This window comes from Artibeus jamaicensis, unplaced genomic scaffold, assembly GCF_021234435.1.
Source record: "Artibeus jamaicensis isolate MK-2021 breed Jamaican fruit bat unplaced genomic scaffold, CSHL_Jam_final scaffold_612, whole genome shotgun sequence".
Taxonomy (NCBI): Eukaryota; Metazoa; Chordata; class Mammalia; order Chiroptera; family Phyllostomidae; genus Artibeus; species Artibeus jamaicensis.
Genome location: NW_026522049.1, coordinates 9,306,195 through 9,329,286, shown reverse-complemented (window position 1 = coordinate 9,329,286; position 23,092 = coordinate 9,306,195).

The window sequence follows — 23,092 nt, the reverse complement described above, 5'->3', positions numbered from 1 at the left end:
GGGCCTCATTTCCTTCAGTGCTCACGGACACAAGTGGCCCGTCTTCACCCAGATTTCGGGGTTTATCACGCGCCACTGTCTACACCTTTAAATGCCTGGGGACTGCTTTGGAATGCCATTACGCCCACCCCTGCCTGTCCAATGAATGGATGACTCCTGCGAAGCATCTGTCACCATCTCCGGCCCTTGCTGCTGAGTCCTAAACGTACAGTCACCACCACCCCCCCCCCCCCGGACAACCTTGGAGGGCAAGCAGACCCCACATTCCCACTGTTCAAGTTCAGCATGCCGCACCAAGTTCAGGGGCACGTGGCTCGTCAATCCCCATCGCAAAATATCACCAGTCATTTGGACAAACGGCGCGGAGGACATCTGGCCGTTCCCTGTGAGTTATGATGAGCTAGCAAAACTGTGAGAACTTGAAGGATGGCTGAAGGCCTCCAAGTACAGCGGGCACGCAGAAACCGTGGGGTCAGGGGGCGCCACAGAGGACGGGGGGATGACTTAGGAAAAGTAGTTACATTGGTTTAAGTAGTGCTTCCCTTCGGATGTGCTCGTTTAGTGACGCAGAATTTTACGACTTGTAAATCGGACAATGAATCTGGAGAGCTACACTGAATTATCACTTTGGGGGGCGGGAAAAGCAGAAGACCCCAACCCCGTTCAAGGAACCGCACTGGGCGGTGCTTTAGGGGCCATCCCTTGCATTTTCCAGATGAGACGACCAGGTCCGGAGAGGCCACAAAAACTCAAATTTGGAAATAGAGATCAGGCACCCATTCAGATTCTCTCAATCCTGAGTGTCCCGCTGGGGCTGGGTGGGGACCCGGGGGCTGGTTAGGAGTTCTTGGAAGAGGGACTTCTGCTGGGGGTGGCCCTGGGTGGGTCCGATCTCCTTCCACCCGGTGGTTGCATCAGCACGGCAGCTCCGAAAGTCCTGTTCTGGGGAGGTGGTCCCACAGGAGAGAGGGTGTCCTCCTGAGACGACCCCTGGACCCTCTCCCTCACCTCTGCGACCTGCTTCAGCTCCACGCTGCCTCGTTCTTCCCGATAAACCAGCGTCTCAGACCTGGGCCCTCGATCTGGAGTCGCAGAGGCTGTCCAATCCTGGCCCGGCTGGTCTCAGGAGGCCAGGGGCAGTCCTCCCGGGTGTTCTCCTGCGGTGTTGCAGACGCTGCTGCCTGCGTTTGATGCAGAGCTTGTCACTTGTTGGGCAAGGAAGCGCGCCCCTCCTTCGCTCCTCGACTCTTCCCGTGTGTGTGTCTCTCTTTCTCGCAATGGCCTTACGAAAGGACGTCTTCTCCATCCCGTAGAAACATGCCCCTGGCTGCGGGGGACAGCCTGTGCTGCCCTTCCTCTCCCACCAGGTGGAAGGAGCGCCTTCCTCTCTGATGGTCTCACAGGGCGATCGGGGTCCCCCGTGGGGGGCCACCACTCTGGGCGTTGCCGACGAGGGGAGCCAGGTGACAGCGTCCTGCTGCGCTTTCTCCGTGCGGTTGAACCCCCTCGAGGGTGGGTTTGGGTGGATTTACCCTTGAGCCCCACAGGGCAGTGTGTCCCCTTTGCCTTGGCTCAAGAAACCGTGCGTGGGAAGCATCCAGCCGCACGGTATTGCCAGGTCACCCGTGTGGATGGGTGGGCTGAGCTGACGACGCCCGTGCACATCTCAGAGCACAGCCCTGGGGGCGGGGCCCCCGGGTGGCGGCGGGTGGGCCTTGGGGACGTACTAGGTGATAGACCTTCTCGGTGATCTTGGGGTTGGCAGGCGGGCAGGTCATGGGACATCTGCCTGGAAATTGAGCAGGGACGTCCCCGTGTTTGCGGGAGGCCTCTGGTCCACCCGCCCCCTTCTCCCACGCCCTCTTTGCCTCCTGCTCCTCGAGCTCCCCCCGCCCAGGAAGACTGGCTCTGGTGTCCCCCAGCTTGTCTTCCCTGCTCCGCAGGGCAGACGGAACCTTCCACTGTGTGTGTGTGTGTGTGTGTGTGTCTGTGTGTCTGTGTAATCGGCTCTCGTGTGGCCAGCCTCATTTTGGTCTCAATCCTTTCTGAGTTCTCATTTGGCTGCTTGCCCTACCGTCCCACCGTATTTCCTCAACCCAGTCCTGGGTGTATGTCCTTCCGCACGTGGGTGCTGCCCTTGCACCGGGTGTTTTTGAGGGATCGGATGGAAGGGAGTGTGCGCTGTGGGCCCTGCAGAACCAGAAACTCTCTAACTCATCCCTTCAGGACAGGCAGGGCCGCAGCGCGGCTCTCCTCGGCCAATGACTGACCACGTGGGAGAATGGGTCGGTGAGCTACTTCGCTCAAAAGCAAGTTCACTGGGACCATGGTTAAAGGAGCAGGTTTAATTCCAGGCCTGCACTCCCCCCCCACTCCACCGGGGGGCGGCAGGGGGCGCTGGGGCACATTTCCTAGAGGCTCCCTGCCTCTCCTTCCTCCTTTGTGGTCCCTCCCTCAGGGCTGCGGTGACAGCCACAGGCTGCACAAGAACCTGGATGGTAGGGGCCGTGGGGCCGGGCACGTGCAGCTGGCTTCACCAAGGAGGGGACCGTGGTGTGGCCGTGGGCGCCAGAGGCCAGGGCCAGGCCCCTGACCGGTGCGTGGGGCTTGTTCTCCATGGGCGAGCTGGTGTTCGGGTCTTCCCATTCTACTCTCCCCGCAGGGAGGCGCCCCCTGTTCTCTGTCTTACAGAGAGGAAATGGGGGCCTTAGAGAGCTCAGGGCTGTGCCCCACAGTCAGCCTGCACAGCGGAAGCTCCGCACAGTCAGGTCACACGGAAACCCTACCAGGGACCGACATGGTGGACTGTCCACACACCCAGCAGGACACAGTTCTCCTCCTGCCTTGGATTCAGCCATCGTTTCGTCACCTGATGAGGCAGGTGGCTTGCCCTGAGCAGGGTGTAAGCTGTGAGAGAAAGGACCTTTGTCATCGGAGTGTCCTGCACGTGAAGAGGGGCCCAAGGTCTGAGCTGGGGGTGACCGAGTTCTGGGGTCTGCCCTCCTCTTTCTCTGGGACGGTGGGTACAATCCGTAGCCCCCTCCCGGCTTTGAACTCTGTCTTTCCCTGTCACAGACTTTGGCAGTTGAACTTGAGAAGTTCACCTAGCATAGCAGGCAATGTCACCATTATTGGAACAAGTCACACAGCTGTTAGGTGGGAGATGAGGATGTGTGAACCCCATGTCCGAGCCCTGAGCTCTTCCCACGGGTCCCCCCTCCTGTGCCAAGAGGGCCACTGGTCTCCCCATCACCACACGGGGCTCATTCAGTCCAGTCCAACACTCAACACACACAGCTCCTGATTTCCGCCATAAATCTCCAGATGTTTGATGGACCAATAGCGTCCATAGCGTGCATGGGCCATCCTGTTGCCTGGGGACCACCCCTGGCCTCCTCCCAGGACCTGTCTCTGTGAAAAAAGCCGCCTCCCTGGGGCAGTTCTGCCACCCCTTGCGCCCCAGGGCTGGAGCGGGGACGGCTGCCTTTCAATCAGCACAGGAAGCTCCCTGCCGCGGTGCCTGGTCAGCATGTGAAGGGGGCACATGGGGGTGGGGGGGGTTCATCGACTGTGATTAGAGACCTCTGATGAATCAAGATCAAACGGACCTTAATTTCTTCCGGGTGAACGGGTCCTCTAGACCAAACTTAAAGGTGGCTCTTCCTCTCTCTTGGTTTGTGGGCCAGGAGAGAGAAGATGGTGCCCCCCACCACGTGGTGATGGTAACACTGAAAAAAACGTTCACTCAGACCTGTCTTCCATCACTTACGTTCAGTCGGACTCACGAGGCGATTCTGCGGAGCTGCTAGGCCTGTTTTGTCCCCACAGAGTCCCCCCAGCCCTCCCAGCGCCCAAGAGCAAGGTGAGTCCCGCACCGAGGCTCTGGTCTGGAGCTCTTGTCCCCAAAGGGGCCCGACGTCTTAAGCTCCTCACTGACTGTCCTGCCCCCCTTAACTAAGCCAGTGGGAGAATGACCCTGTGTAACTCAGAAGACAAAACGAAAACCAAAACCCCAAAACCTCAGAACCCAGACAAAACAAGAAGAAAGGCCTGGTGGATAGCAACACACACGGAGGAACACTGCGCTTTCAAAGCCACCACAAAAAGTGTGACTACTTTCCCTTCCCTACTGAAGCCAATATCCTCTTTAAAAAAAAAAAACAAAAAAAAACAAAACAAAACATATTTAAGGGATGATTGTCTTTACTTGTCAAAAGTGGAATCAATAATAAGAAAACAGTGACCCGTCAGTCGGTAAACAGGAGGACTGTCGCTTAGTCTCAGCACACGCGTGCACACACACGCACAAACGCAGTCACGCACACACCCAGACGGGACGGGAAATCCGAGGGGAGGTGACTCCGCCCAGCCTGCGCTCCGGTCCTCAGGGCGAGCAGAGGGCGGCAGGAGGGAGCGCGGGGCAGTAGCAGCCTCTCGGCAGTAGGTGGCGGTAGAGGAGCGCGGATGGGACCGCCAGGCAGCGGGCTGCCTTGCTTGAGTCTCCTTCCAGGTACTGCAGGGAAGAAAGGGCAGACAGACCGAGGCTGTGAGTCCGAGATGATGGACTGTCAGATCCCCATCACGCTGGGACATGGGAGATCATGGGAGTGACAGGCAAAGTCAGGAAGCTGTATTATCTGCCACGTTGCATGGCATTTTACGCTTCGTTCCGTTACGGAATGATAAAATGCTCCTTTCTAGTTTTATTTCTCACTGTCCTGTGGTGTGTCCTTGCCCCATTTCCTCCCTCCCCACCTGATTGTTTTCCCTCTTTTCGGTATAGTTACAGTTCCCACGTCCTTTTTCGGGTGGGGTAAAGCACAAACGAAATGTTAAACTTGGCTGTCAGGGTTCTTTTGGCGTCTGACCGTGATCCGTAAGTACGGAGGCAAAGGGCGTCACCAGATTCCCATTGCTGCCCGTCTGGTCCCACCGGGAGGAGACCAGGCCCAGTTTGAAGCATGGTTTTGGTGCTGGTCGGCACAGACCCTGTAGAAGCAAAGTGAATGCACACACTAAATTCAGATACAAGGTTGACCATGCACCTCATCTGCTGCTCTGTCCACATCAGAGAATAGAAAGATTCTCTTTTAATTATCTTTTTATTCATTCATTCTTTTTTCCCCTTATCCATATTCCCGCAATTTCCTGTCCAGCCATGACGCTCCCCCATAGGCAGCTATGCTAAGGTATTTTTATACGTCCCTCTACTTATCAGCCTGTGTCCTGTCATCCGTGAGCTGCTTCTTGACTTACATACACAGTGCTCTGCCGTGGGCCTCATTCTGTCTGTCTTTTCCTCTTGGTTTTGTGCTTCAGAGATCTGTCTGTGGTGCTGGGTGTGCTTCGTGTCTTTCACTTGCAGCTGCAACACCGCCTCTCTCCCCTACACAGCGTCTCCCATCCCTCACGCGTGGGCTCTCGGGGTCCTGTCTCTGTCCATGTTCCCCCCGACCACGACTTCCGTGTGAGCACTCTTACCCTCACCTCCTGCGGACCTGACTGAGGGTCTCTGGAATCCACGCCCAAGGGCTGCAGTGCTGGGTCCTCTCACTTAGCAGTGGGCAGTTTGGAGGCTCCCAAGAGTGGCTGCTGTTCTGTCCTGCCCCCCCGCCCCCCCGCCCCCCCCCCCAGCGACACCCAGGGTCTCCACAGCCCCGACTCGCAGTTCTTTCCATTTATTCAAATACTCCCCTTATCTCCCTTGTCCGAGGTTAAACCTGTTCTTCAGAGAGATTTTTGTCACCTTAAGTAATTTCTCAGATCGCTCATAATTCTCCTGTATCGTGCCCTCTTGTTAAGGCTGTATTCTCTAGTTGTGCATGGCAGGCGTAGAAAGATGCCATTCATGTTTTCCTGAGTGACTTTTGTGTTTAGCAAGATTTCTGAGCGATCTTAGTGCTTCTGATAGCTTCTCTGTTGAGGCTATTACGCTTTATTGGTGAGGAATGCATTTCCTGCAAATTATAGTGCTCGTGTCTTTGCCCTTACACATTTACTCACACTCGTTTCGCCGAGACCTCTGATAACTAATGTGAGGTAGGAGCGGTAATAAGAATTCTCATCTCGTTTTCAGTCCAAAGGAATAGTCGATACTTTGCCCATTCATTATGTTCGCTGTAGGTTTCCAGTACATACTTTTTATCAGTTCAAGCAAGTTCCCTTCTGTGTCTGGGGGAATAATATACTCTTATCTATTGAGCTACGATGTGATTTTTCTCCAGTTGAACACCGCATGGGTAGATGTCTCAGGGGCGGAGACATCCTTTCGGTTTGGGCAAGGGCGTCGTTTTGGGGGGTCACAAAGCAGAGGGCCTCTGAGAGAAGGCTCCCCGGGGCACATTTTCCTGACACGTTCAGCTGCTCCATTTACCAAATTCTATTTATATCCTTACACGCTTCTTCAATTAATATTTCTTTGGACCTACTGGGTATCGGGCCCTGGACTGGACGCTGGTGATCGGCTTTTCACATTGCCAACAGGGAAAGCCTTTGAGTGGGAGATTCGGCCCGAACAGTGGCTGTGGTTTCCCTGGCTATCGAGTCTGTTAAAAGATGGCACGGAGCCACAAGGCCTCTGTTGGCTCTTGTCTCGGCCGTAAAAGGCAGGCTGTCACTTGTGACTGCCGGTTAAAAGAGGGCAGCTGTCAGGACAGAAGGAACATCGGGTGGGATGTTGGAGCCGAGAGAGACACTGTGCGTGGGGCTGGGCTTCCATCCAGCTTCACTAGCCACGCGTGGGTCATTTCCTGGGTTCATTGGGACTTAAAAAATACCACGGTGTGTGTGTTCATTGCTCACATATTTCACTCACATCCACGCAGTCATAAAGCAAGTAGAGCGATAGGCAAGCACGTGGCAAAACAAGGGTGCTTTTAACCTCCCCTGGAAAATTAGTTGAAAAATGAAAATATTCCTTCTTTTCAGGTGGTTATTGATTTTTTTTTTCTGAGCAAATCCCTAAACTGGGTACATACCATGCACTGAAAGGGAGAAAGGACGCACCCTGGGAAAGACGTCAGCTGTGACCACGAGCAGTGGGCTGTCCACGCAAAGTGCCCGGAAACGGAGTGGCGGCGGGTGGGCTCCCCGGACCCGGGAGACGGGGAGCAACACACTGGCCTGCCCACCTGAGGTGGAGTGATTGGATTTTCTGAGTCCTCCCCTCACCCAATGGGATGCGAGGATGGTGTGTCTGCACCGCACACTCACGCCCACCGCCCTCCTCCGCGCATCTGCGGGCAGCGGGCCTGGGCAGGTGCCTGAACTTACACCGCCTCGTAGGGGCTTCACTTCCCCACAGCGAGGTCCCTGCACCCTCAGAACAGAAAGGAAAGTAGCTCCGTAGCAGCGACGCTCTTCGCAACGTTGCCACGCAGTTTCCCCGTGGTGCACTGGGACCCCCATCAAAGCGGGTCCCGAGATGGGGCGGCGCCCATCAGAGCGCTGTTAGCGCAGATCTGCAGCGCGTGGGTGGGCGCGCCGCGCTTGGCGGGGGCCACTTTAGCCCGCATCCCTGTCACATTTTGCCTGTGCGTGCCTCCTTCAACCAGGCAGTTCAGACTTCATTTCGTTTTAGCCGCTCCCCCGTGGTGAGGCTGCCAAGTGTAGTCTAGGCTCGGATCCTGGGGGGAAAATCCTCCGTGGTCCAGAATCCATACGGGGATCAGCCTCTCCAACAGTACCGTTCCCGCAGTGCCGTCTGAGCTGCACGAAACCGCTGCATGAATTGGCCCGATGATCTGTGTTTATTCTTCCCTTTCTTTACTTGATGAGGGTTGCAGCTTTCGGAGGACCTCATTCACCCTGGTGGGTGTGTGTGGGGGGCGGGGGGGAGTCAGGAGGAGTTCAGGGCCTTATTCCTGAGTTCTAAGGAGGAGCCAGGCCTGGCCTCATGGAGAAGGGAGAGGGTGGCCCCTTTGGGGAACTGAAGGTGACCGAGTGTGGTTGAGGGACAGGAAGTGGAGTCTGAGGAAAAAAAACACAACACACAGGGCAGGCAGGCTGTGACTTTAATTTCCACTTTCATCCTCACACCTGGAGGTGCCCTGGGTGCCTCATCCTGGGGATGTGTCTGGTTGGCCTCTCTCTTCACGGCAGGTTAGCCTGAGTTTCTCAGGCTCAGTTTCCCCTGAGTGAAAAAATAGTAGTAAATGCCCCAAACTTGGGGCATTTTCCACGGTTTAGGGTTAGAATCGCTCTCCCCATTGCTCTATCAGGCTGTCTTAGAAGCCTTCTGTGACCGAAGGAAGATACAAGGCCTCGGGGATCCTCTCGGTGCCTGGCTGTTAGCGGCACAGGACCCTGCCCTCCTCAGGCCGCTGCTTGCCGTTGGAGTCCTGAAGCCAGCGGTCATGAGTCACGGTGACGGGGTCCCACCCCGGGAAGGATCCAGGGTGGTGACCAAAGTGGTCTCAGGACCCTGCCTGGAGCAGGTGGCAGGCAGGCTGGGACGTTGGAGCATCTCAGCACCTCCCTCCCAGCCAGTCTCACCTTCCGACCTTTCTCGTGGGGGTCGACATGTGTCACTGGGACTCGCCTCGGTGGGACTCGCCACAGCCTGGTGGCTGCGATGGCCCTTCAGCATCTGATCGGATCTCGGGTGAAAACATGGGCCGTTCTGCCTCATTTTAACTCCAAGAGGAGCGTTATTACACCCGCACTTTAGAAGGAGAAGCTGGGGTCCCCGGGTAATGAGCGGTGGAATGCAAGTTCAGGTTCAGGGTTCTGGACTTGGAGTTTAATATTCCGGTGGTGGCTGTTCAGATTTCAAAGCACAGCATGCCCGGGGAACACAGTCGGCCTGCCCCTGACCCAGGAGCCGACCCGGTCCAGCTGCCTCTGATCCACAACTGAGCACCCAGAGGCTCAGCCCGGGGTGGCCCTGTGGCTTTCCCAAGGTCAGGGGCATGTGTGTTTGTTCTCGTCCCCTTCCTCCAAGCGCGGACCCCCTTTAAAGAAAGATAGTGTTTGCAGACTTCAGGGGCCTCCCAGAAGCCAGGGTTGTTCACTGGTGGCTTCCATGGTACCTGCTGCTCCCAGATGTGCAACTCTTCCGCCCGAGGCTTTGGTGAGTCCTCAGAGACGCCTCACTTCCACTTTATCAGGGGCCTCAAAGCGTTGCATTGGCTCTAGAATGTAACAGGGCTCCACAGTGCAATGGGGCTCTCGAGTGTAATGGGGCTCTGGAATGTAATTAGCTCTAGAATGCAGCAGAGCTCTAGAATGGGGCCGACAGTGCCCTGGGGTGGCCCAGTTGGTGCTCCAGGAGTCTCGTTCTGTTTCTGCACCCTCCGAACACAGACCCCGGGGAAAGTCTTTTACCTGGGTGCTGTTGCATTTCTCAGCTGTAAACCCAGGGTCCTTCCTAGGCCAGGGATCTTGAGGCTTTGCTCCTGCTGAGAAAGGATCATTAGTAGTATTTATTACTGCTTGCAGCCAGCATGGCATAACTACTCTCTGCATATGAAACTACCTTTTTTTTTTTTTTGGTGATCTCAACAGGGGGATCTCAATATCCCCTCTCTCTTCAAGAACAGCAGTAAAAATCTCTGTGGGTGGCATTTTTTCAGTGAGCCCCAAGGATTGAAAGAAGGTGCCAGGAGACCCCTATAAGGCACTGCTGCATCGGGCTGGCCACGCACAGGCGCTGTGCAAGCTCGCTGCCACGTCCCCGTGAAGCAGGGATCGGGCTGCCGGAACATTTGCAGGCATGAGCTGACACCGGGCATATTTGAACACCGTGAGGCGCGGTATCGCTGGGGACAGAGAGTGCGTTCGGCTAATCGTGAGTGACATGTCCCATAAAACACCATTACACAGTGTTCAGGGTCCAGGAATTATGACATAATTATTAGGAGAGCGGGGAGATGAAGATATAATTTTAAAAAAACATGACAGGGGAGGGTGTAATTGAGGAGACAAAATACACAGGAAGTTTGTAATTTACATGTCAAAATACCTTTTTCATGTTTGGATTGGATTAGACGCCGCCTTTCCACTCCATTTATCCCGGCGTCAATTAGAGGGAGCCGGAGTGACATCGCGCGCTCCTCGGCCCGGCGCTCGCGGCTCAGCGGCGCTGGCTAATTCTAACCGACAGCAAGGGGGAAAGGGAAGCTCCGTTTTGCCTCTGCCACGCACTTTTTACTTAACCCCTAATTTGTCTTTAAATGAGCCTGTCACTGCGGGTCGCGTGGCTTTTCGCTTGGGCTGCCGCTGCCTGTTCTGGGGGAAGCACTTGTCATAACTTGATGCGTAAGGGCCCCGCGGGCCTGGGGGGGCAGGCTCTAAACCTGAGCGGGGGCTGGGCAGGGAAGGGGCAGGAGAGCCTCGGAGCCCTGTTCCCACAGCGCAGGGCTAGAACCTCGGTGGGTACAGGCTCTGTGGGAGATGCGCTCCGCTCCACTTTTTGAGTCTCTCCAAATCCCGGGTGGCTCGGAGGTGTCCTCCATGCTTTCAGTGGGGGCGCAGGGGGTACACCCTAAGGTTTTCATTTGCCCTGGGACCCCCTCTCTGAGACCCGGCAGCCCGAGGCTTACCTGAAAACCACTGGTGAAATATTTAGGTGGGTGCTTCTCACTGCCGAGAGCATCCCTTCCACCAGTCTGAAGGTTTTGGGTCCCATAATTACCTGCAAGATGAAGGCCATTACTATACATCCAACTATGGATGGAAGGGCCTTTTTTCCGCTTTTTGTCATTTTGTCATTTTTCTTTATACTAGGTGCAACAATGCTACTACATCTGGATACATTTCGGGAGACGCTGGCAAAAAGTGACCTCCTCAGACCTTCTGCATCACGGGTGCCCATCAGCTGCAGCTGCAGCTTCCACGCCAAGACGTGTTTCCCGCAAACCCCAGGCCACACAGATGCCGTCTGGTGGAAGGGCCCTTTCTCCTCCACGCCTGCTCTCTTGGTTCTCACAACCCCACCTGACTGCTGATCCTCGACCTACCTGTAGTTCACACTGGACGTTCCTTATTTGGGTCACTGAGTGGCTGATTTGAGAGAACTCTTAAAATGGTCAAGACACAGGCCTTATGAAAGGGAGGCTGTTCGGCGTCCCGGGCGGGCCGCAGAGGGGAGAGCAGGGGCAGCCCCGGTTCTCAGCCTCTGCCTTGGACTGGACGCAGCCAAGCTGGGCCTCAGTTTCCTCACCGGCAGGTGGGAGACCATCTCACACTGTTCGAATGAGGCCGTGATGGAATAAAACATGGGCATGCTTGTTGGGAACTCAGTAGGGTGGAGGTGACCTAGGTCAGGCTCTCCACAGATGTGCGCCCTCAGGCAGAGGGGATCCGTGAACACCTCAGTCTTCTGCTTCTCAAGGACAGGCACCAGGGGAGCCTGGCCCGTGACACCAAGTGTCCGCCCCTACGCCAGGTCCCGCCTGTCAGCCAGAGCCTCCCAGGGGGGAAAATTCAGAAGGAAAAAGGCCCGAAAGGGAGGAAATAAAAGAAACCCAAGACACGTCATTAGGCTGAGAGATAAAGACCATCCGAAAAAGAGACTCCCCGAAGTTCAAAGGCGGCATGGGATGTCGTGGGTACCGATGATGGTGATTTGAGTGGTCCCTGCCATTCACTGTCTTCCCACTGCTCCCAGCCCCTCACTGTCTTAAGTACGGGTTGACCAGAGTCAGTTCTGCACGCAGAGGGACGGTATACATTTTAGGGGAAAGCAACACTCCTTGCCCCTTATAGCAGCTTAAGGAACACGCTCATCAGCAGCCCTGGGCGCCATTTCCGCCTAACAGCCGTCAACGTCTCTGTAAACCCACAGCGCCACCCGTAACACCTTGTTCCGAGGTTTGCTTAAAAAAAATCAATGCATACCTAAGTTATGTGTGTCAAAACTCATTTATTTTCACAATAACACGGACTGTCAAGCCTGACATCCCGCTAATAACATCCAGTGAATTTCCATATTATTCAAATCTTTCCTTCTATGAAATGGGGCCTTCCACTCCCCCGCCCTGCTCGCCGGGGCGGGCGCGTTTGCGCATTAGCCGAGTTCACGCAGCCAGAGAGGGGTTACCTGTGGCAACTAATTACGCCAGTCTTTATGCATATTAATGAGTCTGCAAGCCGCAGCCTCTCTCTGCTCTGAGCCAGCAGCAAGGATAAACAATCCCAGTCTAAATGGGAAACTGGTCACAGGCCGAATGCCGGAGAGGCGCGGGGCGATTTTTAATCATTCTCCAGGGTTGGTGTCCCTGGGTGCCGCCGTGCCACGTGTCGCCAACACACAACAGTCCCGCAGGTCCAAAGTGCCGTGCCGGTCTCGCTGGGCTGAAACTAGGGTGTGGGCGGGGCTGCGCTCCTCTCTGGGGGGCCCCCGGGTGACTCCCTCCTCCCCTCTTCCGGCAGATGCCTGAGACGCTCACGAATGGCTGCCTTGATCTCGGCTCAGCTCCCAGTCATAGGAGAGGCCCCAGCCACGATGAACGGCCTCCCCAAACTGGGAGCTTAACCCATGGCTGCCTAGAATGTGCCTTCCTGTATAGCAGGGGGCCCATGGGAAACCATTGCCCGCCCTGGACCACGCCTGGGCTGCGCATTGCTGACTGTGTTTTCAGTGGTCCTTTTAAAATGAGACGGGCAGCACAGTGCAGTGGGTGCTGCCCTCGGCCCTGTTTTATAGACAAAGCAACAGAGGCCCCAGAAGGGGGAAGATCTGGGCATTGCCTCTTGGGTGCATCGCAGCAAAACCTACGCCCTAAACGTAGCTGCTAACACGCCAGCCGTCCCGCTGTGATAGGCCACGGGTCAGGGACCCCAACAGGGCACGGGGGGGGGGGGCTGCTGCTCTGCTCCCCAGGAGGGGGGTCGCAGTTGGTTTGGCTCAGATGGTTGGAGGTGGCTGAGGCGGTCTGCCCGTCCCAGGGCTTGGTTCCCACTGTCTGCCAGACCCCTCAGCCTTCCTTCAGGTCCCACTGAGCGCAGCTGGGGACCTGAGCCCAGGTCCCCAGTCCCCCACTGCCACAAGCCCCAGCTGGCCTGATATCAGCAGCTCCTCATGGCCCCTTTCCCTGAGCCTCTGGCTGGGGCTCTGTCCCTGCAGGCTGGGCCCTGGTAGCTGGACTTCTCCCCAGCTGCTTGTTGCCCCCAGGGCCAAGGTTACAAAAGTCCGCAAGACTTCTTGAGCTCTGTCCCCGGAAGATGGCCCCAGGCTGGGTGGTGTGGGTGCCTGTGGCCCCGTGAAGGGAGGGTGCCTGGCCGCGTGGCATCCCTCCTTGCACCCTGCACTGCCCCCCGCCTCCCGAGACCCTGAACTGGAATCAGCAGGTCCAAAAACCATCATCTTACTTGTTTTTGTTCATCTTACTGAAACGTGTACATCACTCCCATTTCTTTCCATGTGTAATGTCGGCAGTGTCTGGGGTCTTTACTGAGACCTTTGGTGATGCTTTTGTGGCCAGAAATACGGTGTAGAAACTTAACTCTTGTTCATTAGCCAAGAATCACTTTCATTGTATTATACCTCGTTTCCCTCAAAGTCTCAGCTTCTACGAACCCACTGCCCACACGGAAGACTCCTGTATGTGGAATGTAGACCACCTGACTGTCCCAGGGAGGGTCTGGAGGACACTCCACGCACGGAGGGCCCTGGGGACACCCCTGCACAGCACGGCTGATGGTGGATGCGTTCCAGGACAGGCCTCTGAGCTCACCCCGAACACACGGGGGATGGGCATTCTGGCCCGAGCACCAGTGGGCCCCTGCCCACCCGAGGCACTGCCCAGAGCTGGGGGACCACGCTGTGGCCTCTTCCGCTCCCTCCCCGTCCTTTGTTTCCCATCCTCTGCCCAGTCTGGGAATTCTCATGTCTCGCTCACCCTCTTTGCATCTAAAATTTTAGGACCCATTCAGTCCCCGTGTTCACTGCGGTTGATGAAACCCCAAACCAGGGGCCAACACAGGGTGGAGAGAACTCCCAGGAGGCAAATGTCTGCACTTGATTCAGACTCGGGCTGGGTTCACACAACACCGGCTGGGTGAAAATAGAAGAAAAAAAAAAGGAAAAAAGGGCTTTAAAGGACGCCCTTTCAAAATACCCTGACGTTTGGTTCCACTGGAGCCTGCAGTGGGGGGAGGGGCAGGCACAGAGTTTTCTGTTCCGACAAAGGCCATGGTCAGGGTCCCCCTTGGCCTTGTCCTGAGCAGTCTCCGATGCTCCACCCACTTGTTCTGAGACCGATGCCCCCACCCTGTCATCATTTTTATTACTCTTTGCTGGACCCTCTCTAGGTCTTGACATCTCTCTTAAAAGGCTGAGGCCACAAGCTGGGTAAAGAACACTAATGAAAAAGGGAATAATATGGAGTCCCTTAAGGGGATTCACTCCTGGCCCCCACAGACGCTGCTAATTCATCCCGGCTTCGAAAGGCACGTCCAGGCGGCTCCCTCGCGTCCAGACTGAGGCCCTCCACAACCCGGGGTGCTTTCCTCAAGGCCCCACTCCCCAACCCACCATCCCCTAGCTCAGACCTTCTAGTCTGGCTTTTGCTCCTGAGCAGGAGACCTGGCCCACTGCATCCATCCGCTCTGGGTTGAGCCCTTTTATTTTAAATGTGGCCTGGAATTTCATCTCACTTAACACTCGGTAAACTCCCCAGCGCTGCATCCAGCTCAGGAGCTAACAGACTCCAAGAGGCCGGTGGCCCGGGGTGGTGGTGGTTGGAAACGCCACACCAAGGAGGCTGGAAGTGTTGCGCCCCGTCCAGACTGTGCCATCTTGGGTGGACTCAGACCTGCAGCAACTTTTATTGTGCTTTTCAGATTCTGTGTTCTTGTCAACATGGAGGCAAGAACTTTGGCCAGAGATCTCGCCTCACTGGTGGCTCAGATGCTGGTAGGAGTTTTATAGTGACCACCTGGTTTTTAAATTACTGGGTACATGTTGTTTGAAATGCTTCAGCACACCGTGGTACAGTATAAACAGAACTATTCTGTGCACCGGGAGCCCAAAGTGTCTGTGACTTGCTTTACTGTGGTGCTCATGTCCTTGCGATGGTCTGCAACCCAAGACGTAATATCTCCAAGGTCAGTTCATCATTGCCTGTCCCACTAAACTTTATTTTCTCACCTGGGGATAAAGGATCATTTTCCAGCATCTTTGCATTTCAGTCTGAAGGACTCCTTGTAGAGCAAGTCTAGCAATGAATTCAGTTTTTGCCTGCCAAGGAATGCCCCAATTTCTTTTTATTTTCGAAGGATAGTTTTGCTGGATATAGAATTTGGGGCCGACATGTTTTTTTCTCCTGTTGCCACTTCGACTATATCATCCCATGTCTTCTGGTGCGCACGGCTTCCAATGAGAAATCAGCTGTCAGTCTTCTGGCCACTGAAGTCACGTGGTTTGCTCCGTGGCCAGCTGATTGGACAAGAGATTTCCTTAAGTGCCTGGAGCCAGTAAATTTCTAAATCAGATCAAATACAAAGAGCCCGGCAAGTGGACTCTTCCAGAAAATCCCCAGAGAGGTCTGACCAGACCGCTGATGTAATGCTTGGAGAACGAGGTGTTGAAAGAGTTCTCAATCCCTTTGCTCCATCTGGTGTCTCCCAGGCTGTGCTGGGAAGCTGGGTTCACATTTCTCAAGGCTGCTCCAGAGTAGAGAGTGTCCTGTGGAACTAATGCAAGTTAAACACCACCAAGCTCCCCGTTCTCAGCTTTAAAAAAATATATACATGCTTTCCCAGTGACTCTAAGCCTTAGACAAATTTCCAGCTTTGGAAAAAGTTAACACTGTTAATTTTGTCAACTTTCTCATTTCTTCTACGGGGAAGAGAAGTTTTTGGAAGTCTTTGTTGCTTTAACATGTATGCTGACGTCACTCACCAATATTTTTTAATCAGTCGTTAAAACAGCAGTCTAAAGAGTTGCTGAAAGAACACGGTGTTCTGGAGTGTGACTGTTGGGGCCACACCCAGGCTTCAGGACTTCCTACTTGGGGCCCCTGACCGGTCACTTCACTTCTCTGCATCCCAGCATGCTTTTGGGGACTGTGCATATTGACCACCTTCATAGATGGGGGGTGGCCATATGAACTGAATGAATGTGTGAAGAGGTCCCATAAGGACACTCTGCACAGAGTAAGGACCTGGTGAACCTTCGCCATTCTTGCTGTTCCTTGAGATTCTCACCACATCCCTGAACGGGTGATGGGACAGCTTCTCACGAGATGCTGACAGAGTCATTTGCTGAAGTCTCAGAGGTGAGCGGTGCTGGGCTCAGCAGACCTGGCCAAGCCGTGGCGTGGATTGGAGATGACAAATGTAAACCATTCTGCTCGTACCACCTCAGTGCTCATCCTGTAGGAAGTACTCCCACTACCCCTGGCTCTGGGGCCGTCCCCACAGTGGTGGACAGTTTGTAGCTCCTCAAACTTCCCCTTCACTCATTTCTGATGTGAACACGTGTGTTCGGATTCACGGGTACCCTGTAGCTGGCATGAGAGTTTTGGTGCAACATTCCTCTGCCTGGTATCTGGTTTTTGGCAAAGCTCGAAGACTCAGGGCAAGGATTGGCGGCTGTGGGCCACAGGGTCCAGTCACAGCCACATGGCCAGGCAAGGCTAGCTGGCTGTGTGGCCTCAGCACACTCCGGAGATGACAGCCACTTCTGCAGCCCGGGCTCGGATGGGGTCCAAGCAGTCGGTCCTGGGTGGGTAAAACCGGAACAGGCGGCCTGCATGTTTATCAGATGTGCAGTCCAGCCAACTTTACTGCTAGTTTACAGTGTCGTCCATGGCTATTCTACAGCAGCTTTCTCTATTCCTGATGTCGCTGTAAGTCTTGCCATAAAGTGGCTCTGATGTGGCGGAATGGCCATGAAATGAAGTGGGGGAATTTCAAGGGCCCGTGGATTGTGGTGGGGTGGGAGGAGGCTGAGGGTGCAGAGTGTCTGCTTAGGTCCTTTATCTGTGAGGCAGAGCAGACAGCACTTGTTGTATGCATCCACCAGGTGGCGCCATCGAAAACATCTCTGCAAAGGCCTCTCTCCAATGGGGAGCCAGCAAACCTGTTATTTTCAGAGGAAAACAATACTGGCTTATTTGTGAATGGAGAGAACACGCGTGCTTATTACATCTTCCTTTGTACTGTGTGTGTGTGTGTGTGTGTGTGTGTGTGTGTGTGTGTGTGTGTGTGTGTTGTAGTTTTAGACAATAAAGGACCCTATTCTCAAGAGAGACAACTTCAGCTTGGCCAGATTTTGTCTGGGCCGAGTTGGACCTAAGCATCCCAGATGCAGGGATGCACTGACCTATCTCCTGGTTAATACTGATCTACTTTGTGCTGTCTTCTCTTTCCTTAGCCTGGGACTGCGTAAGTCTACGCTTTGAGTTTTCTTTTCTTGTCAGCCCCGCCGAGAAGTGAGGGGGACCACTGAGTGGGTTGGGAGGTGGTGACTCTAAGGCACGCGGTGTCAGTGCGCAGGCTGCCACTGGGTTTCGTGCTCCGAACAGCCGCCTCCTCCCTGCACCCGCTCCTGACCTGTCACGACACTCTCCATAAGACTAACAAAATCAGAAAAACGGTTGGATACGGAGAAAAGCGTTTGGAGGCGGGGAGCCCGTGCATGGATGGGGTTGGTCCTCCCAGCGGTGCCTGGGCCATGGCGAAGGTGGGGCCTCCGCGTCTTCAGGGGCCGACGCTCCTCCCACCCGGCCTCCCGTGCTGTGCTGCTGACGGCTGGGACCGCGGCCGGAGCCCCCGGCTCGCCCTGTCTGCAATGGTCCCTTAGACCTTGCAGGGGCCGAGGGCAGCAGTGGCGGACGGGGTCGGCTGGGCTCCGGCGTCCGCAGGCCCTTCATCTGAGGATCGGGGAGCCCTTCTGGGTGCCCTCCACCCCGCCCCACGCTTGGGTGCCTGCACTTCTGTGCAAGGTGCCAGGGCTCTGCTCGGGGAAGCCGCAGCCCTCACCCACCCTCTCTTCTCCCCGTGGCCTCCTCTCCTCTTTTTACCGCCACAGTACTTCCTTAGAATCTCCTCTTCTCCCGTTTTAGTGGCGGGTGCGGGAATCCGGCCTCTGGGCCTGTCCCGCCATTCCCTTGGGCTCTCACTGACGCATGGTTTTGGAGTCTGCCTCTTCTTTCCTCCGGGGAATAAAGAGCAGTTCTGGTCCCCCGGTCAGAGGTTGAGTTCCGCTGGCGGGGGTGTGGGAGGAGATGGACCTCCAGGCCCCTGGGTGTCCCGGTCCCCCTCCCCCTCCCCGAGCGGGGGAAGCCTGCTGGGTTCAACGGCCGCGTTTCTGAAATAGCGGTGAGATCGTGGTTTTTAACACCAACGTCAGCAACGACCACTGCTTCTTCTTCCCGTTCTCCCTCCTCCTCCTCGTCTTCCTGAGCTTTAAACTTTCACGTGGTTCACAGTCAGGAGGCCGATGTCACACATGTACCAGAGGGGTCACCTTTCGTGCTTCCTGTACCGATTCATCCCTTTCAGGGTGGGAATGGGCTCATGGACTCTGTCTGGATTAAATTATTTCTTTCGTTCCCACTGGGAGGGGTGACGCCAGGCTTCTTATGACAATAGCACCAGTGAGGTGGAGCCTGAGCTTGGGCCTGCCACCTCCTGAGGTTCCCTGTGTCCATACAGTGGCAACTTGCTGGGCCAGAGAGGGGCTCGGGGCTCGAGCTAACGTAGACACGGTCATGCATCACCTGCCCGTTCTCCTGGCCCACCAGGCAGGACTGAGGCAGGCCATACACTGGGCACTTCAGCCGTGGACTGACCACCTCGGGGAGCTGGGGGGCGGAGTTACTGAAGGCAAAGCCCTTTGGCAGGGCATCTGCGCAGGCCGCTGAGTGTTTTCAAACTCCTATTTTAAAAGTGGACGTCATGCAACTGGATTGTTTAAAATGGATTGTTTTGTATCGTGCTGCGCATAACCTGGAGAGTCAAAATAGAAATGCCCGTGGAGCTCGCGATCGTCAGGGCAGGGGGCGAGGTCGTCAAACCGGTGCCTGTCATACCCTCTTTGGGGTCTGTGTCCAGGCCCGTGACCGACTCTAACCTAACCTTCCCATCTCCTCCCACCTCGCTGGGGCCTCTTCGCAGCCGGGTCAGAGAGTGGAGTGTCTGTCTCCTTAAGATCCTGTTGGAATTTGAAGTCCTTCTGCCCGTGGGGAAAGATAAGGTTGTTACTCAGCCTTTGGGACAGACAATGATATTAAATGCTCTTGTCTGTCGGCACCAAACTTGAACCTGGGCCCATCCGAGTCTGCAGAGGCCGGTAGCATCTTCAAAGGGAGGTGGCAGGGCATGTTCCCGGGACGAGGTGGCAGAACTGCCTGAGTATTATTTTTTTATTTTTGCCCTTTTACTCTCTTCAGAAAACAGAGTTTACCCAGCCACTGGGGCTTCCCATGGTAAACGTAAGACGTCACATTTGTTCAGGAGTCACTTACACAGAGTAAAAGCCCCTCCTTTGTGGTGGTCGGTCTGGTGCAGTCAGTTCAGCTGCAGAGCCGTCATTGTGTCCCCCACATGGTCCTTCTTGCCCCTTCGCAGGCAACCCCTTTCTCCTGTCCCCAGCTGCCAGTGGCTGCTGACCTGTTTTCTGTCCCTTCGCTTTGCCTTTCTTTTCCAGATGCTCTATCAAACGCCATGTTTCAATATGTAGCGTTTTGCACCTGGCTCTGTTTGCCGTGCATTGTGCTTGTGAGAATCATCGAGTATGGGTCACTTCAGCCCCCTTCCTTCCTTCCTGTACCTTCACCCCACCACACCTGAAGCAGATGGTGCATCGTCCAAGAAGACATCGCATTTAGTTCACCCAGTGGTCCTCAGTCTCGGGCCTAAGGACACAGACGTCTGACACCCCCGGGCGCCGTTGCTGGCCTCTTCTGCACGGGGAGCTGCCCTCATTCTGGGCGTGGGCTTCTGTTGTCCAGAACAGAGACCGGAACCCGCCTCCCCACCCCCCACAGAGTTCTCAGTGTGCTCTGCGGTGCTGGAGGGGCTCTGAGGGCCCGCCCCCGCCCCCAGGTGCACTGCATTGATCACAGACACCGTGGTCACGTGTGAGTCCCCACAGTGTTCAGTGCAGTGATTCCCTCTTCCACACCTGTGAGCCCCCCACCCCAGCTTCACATGCAGCGGCTGTTCCTGCAGGGACCGTTTTGCCCCTAGACGTGTGGAGACGGCAGTTCCAATGCGTGGAGCCTGGCGAGGAGCACTCGGTGCTCACTCCATGTGGTTCCCGCCACTCGCCCCTCTCCCTGTGCTGCCGAGTGAAGCCGTGGTGTCTCGCTGGCACCGTGCCCTCCGTGCGTGAGGTGGTCGCTGCAGCCTGCTCTCACTACAGATCTTCGGAGAGGTCAGAACCAACCTTGGGAGGACCCATCTGTAAAGCAGAGCTGCAGACCAAGTGCACAGAGAACACTGGGCCTGGTGGGAAGTCTGCAGACTTCTTCACGTCTGCATGGTCCCCCCACGTGATCCGATTCCGAAACTCCTAGCTGTGTAAGCGGAGCACCTCTGCTAGGAGGGACACCTGGACTTCTATCTTCCCTCCTGGAGACGCCCCACTTAACATACTGTGTCACTTTGTCAATTTGGGGGTCTCACAAGCCTGTGAATGCCACGTCTGTGTCTGTACCCACCTTGGGGGCTGCAGGCGGCTTGGTGGGGAGGTGCCAGCATTTGGCGACTTGTACACACAGCTCTGAACCCAAGGCCAGAAGCCCTGGCACCGCCTGGCTGGATGGTCTTGGGTGTTGTGGACCGTTCTGCCTGGTTTCAGGAATTGTAACTCTATCCCCTGTGGCTAAGGATGAGTCAGTGACCTCTGGAATGTGAGCCGCAGGAGACAAAGCCTGTCTCTGGTAGCAAATGCTGCCTCAGTTTCCTCTCCCTGCCCCCAAAGCAGGGTCGGAAGTCAATGACGGGTGAGACCCCTCAGAGGAGGGGCAACCTAGGCCAGACTCGATCACTTGGGAGGCCTTCGTGGAAGGAATCGGAGGGGCTGCAACAAAGAGCAATGGACTCTCACCCCCCTGCTCTGAGACAGCCTGAGTCCCCATGTTCTCTGGGAGAAGCGCTTCCTGGCTCTAATCCCCTTAAGCCTGAATACCTGTGGGGAGAGGTGCAGCTCCTTGCCTTGCTAGAGCGTGTCCTGGGGAAAAATCTGGCATCACAAAGACTTGCTGATAAACCTGTGAAATCTGCTCTGCTAAGAGTGCTTTCATGTTAAGGGTTCGATCAGGAAATCCTAAAACTCTGTTCCTGACAGACTCTGACTGGGACTAAGCCCCCAGGTTTCTTTGAAATGTTATCTACTGTTTGATCCTTGTCGCCCTGTATTCCTGGGTATCACAACCCAATAAATGCCCTTAGAGGAAGGAGCTCAATGCCTTTTCCCCTGAGAAACTGGCCACTGCTCAAGGCCTTTTTCCTCTGGGAAACTGGCCACCTCTCCTCCCCAAGCAGATCATGTCTCAGTCATGTTTACTCTCATCCGTGGCACCTGGGGGGACTTGCAAGGAAGGTCGCCCCCACACTTGGGCAGATCGAGTAATCTTCTTTCACATGGGCCCTGTGGGCCATGGTGAGGATGGGTATCACCCTGAAAATGGGGACACTGAACGAATGGCAGCTGCCTCCCTGTTCATGTAAACTCAGAGCCTCTGTTTTCTTGTGTACTCATCATGGATAACTTCCTGCTTCACACGCTTCTCAGAGGCGTCGCTAGAATCCAGCAAAACTCCCGTGGGGGTGCTCTGCATGGGTCCGAGGCATCCCTCATGTTCTGTGTGGCTCTTCATTCCCAGAATCCCCCGCAGCTCACCGGGCTTTGGCCTGATGGGTGTGCTGTTTGTGCCCGTCAGTGGACCAAGGTGGTTGCTGCTGGAGCCTGACTCTTCCCAAGTTCCTCTTGGTGGGCGGGGGGCTATTGGCTGCTCCGTCAGGGGCCGAGAGTGTGGGCCCAGACAGGCCTGCCCCCTCCCACGCTTGCCTCCGTGGGTCCAAGAAGGAGTTAAACAAAAAGGATGAAGCTGCACATGTCTAGCTGTGGTGGTTTGCACGCCTAGAGTTGCTTGGTGTCCTTTCTCTGGCACGCTGTGATTTCCAGCGAGTTGGGCAGGAAGGGAGGTGCTGGGGGGGGGTCCTCCCAGCCGCCCTGGGGCCGGATTTCAGGGCGTGTAGGGCGTGTGGGGTGTGGGGTGAGGGTGCGCACACGCTTTGCTGCCCAGGCCATCTCCCCAGGGGAGTTTGCTGGGCATGTGTCTTCACACTTTGCTGGCTGTGCTTCTTGAGAAAAATCACTCTTTGAAGCCGGTTTCCCGTGTTTCACACGGGGCAGCCTCATCTCCCCCATGTGCTGACTGTCAGAACCTGCTCTGCAGGTGCGTGCTGTGAAGTCCAAGGCCGTTTCTGTACACTTTAAAGTAGTCCCAGTTAACAGGATTCGGCATGGTCGTGGTCAGAGTCACAGGCAGGACGTGCGGGGGTTGGGCCTCACCATTCTGTCTGCAGTCTGTGGGCCACGGCAGCCGGGTTCTCAGAAGCTGTCTCTGCAATGGAAGCTTCCAGTAACTCACTACTCGCCAGGGAGGACACAAAGCCTTGCTCTTCCGCCAAAGGATCGGCCCGGGGTGCTGCTGCGGTGGGCGCTGGGGGCCTCTCCGGAGCGAGTGTTCTGGGTCCGCTGTTGTTAACTTCGGCCAAGTTATTCCTACACCTTGTGCCTGCATTCGCGTGTCCATCTGCGGAGAAAGGGAGGCATCCCGGGGCGGAGAAGCGGTTCTGTAAACCGTGGCACCAAGTCAGAGCTGATGCAGAAAGGGACGTGGAGCAGGAGAGCGCGAGGAAGGAAGCTTCAGGGCACAGGTTTGGTGGGGCTCCGTCAGCGGGAGGCAACCCCTGCTTCTCTCGCAGGGCCGCCCGCAGAATGAAGGGGCGCGGGCTCCGGTCGGCCCCGTCGGCAGGCCGCAGGGCGAGGGACCAGCGTCGGTCATCGGCTCACATGCAGCCACAGTCATCATTTTCCGTGGCAGTATGTTCTCGAGCCTCAAAGGCAGGGCCCTCTCTTCTTGCGTGTGCAGGCCTCGCTCTGGGAGCCCAGGAAGGTAATTTCCTCACG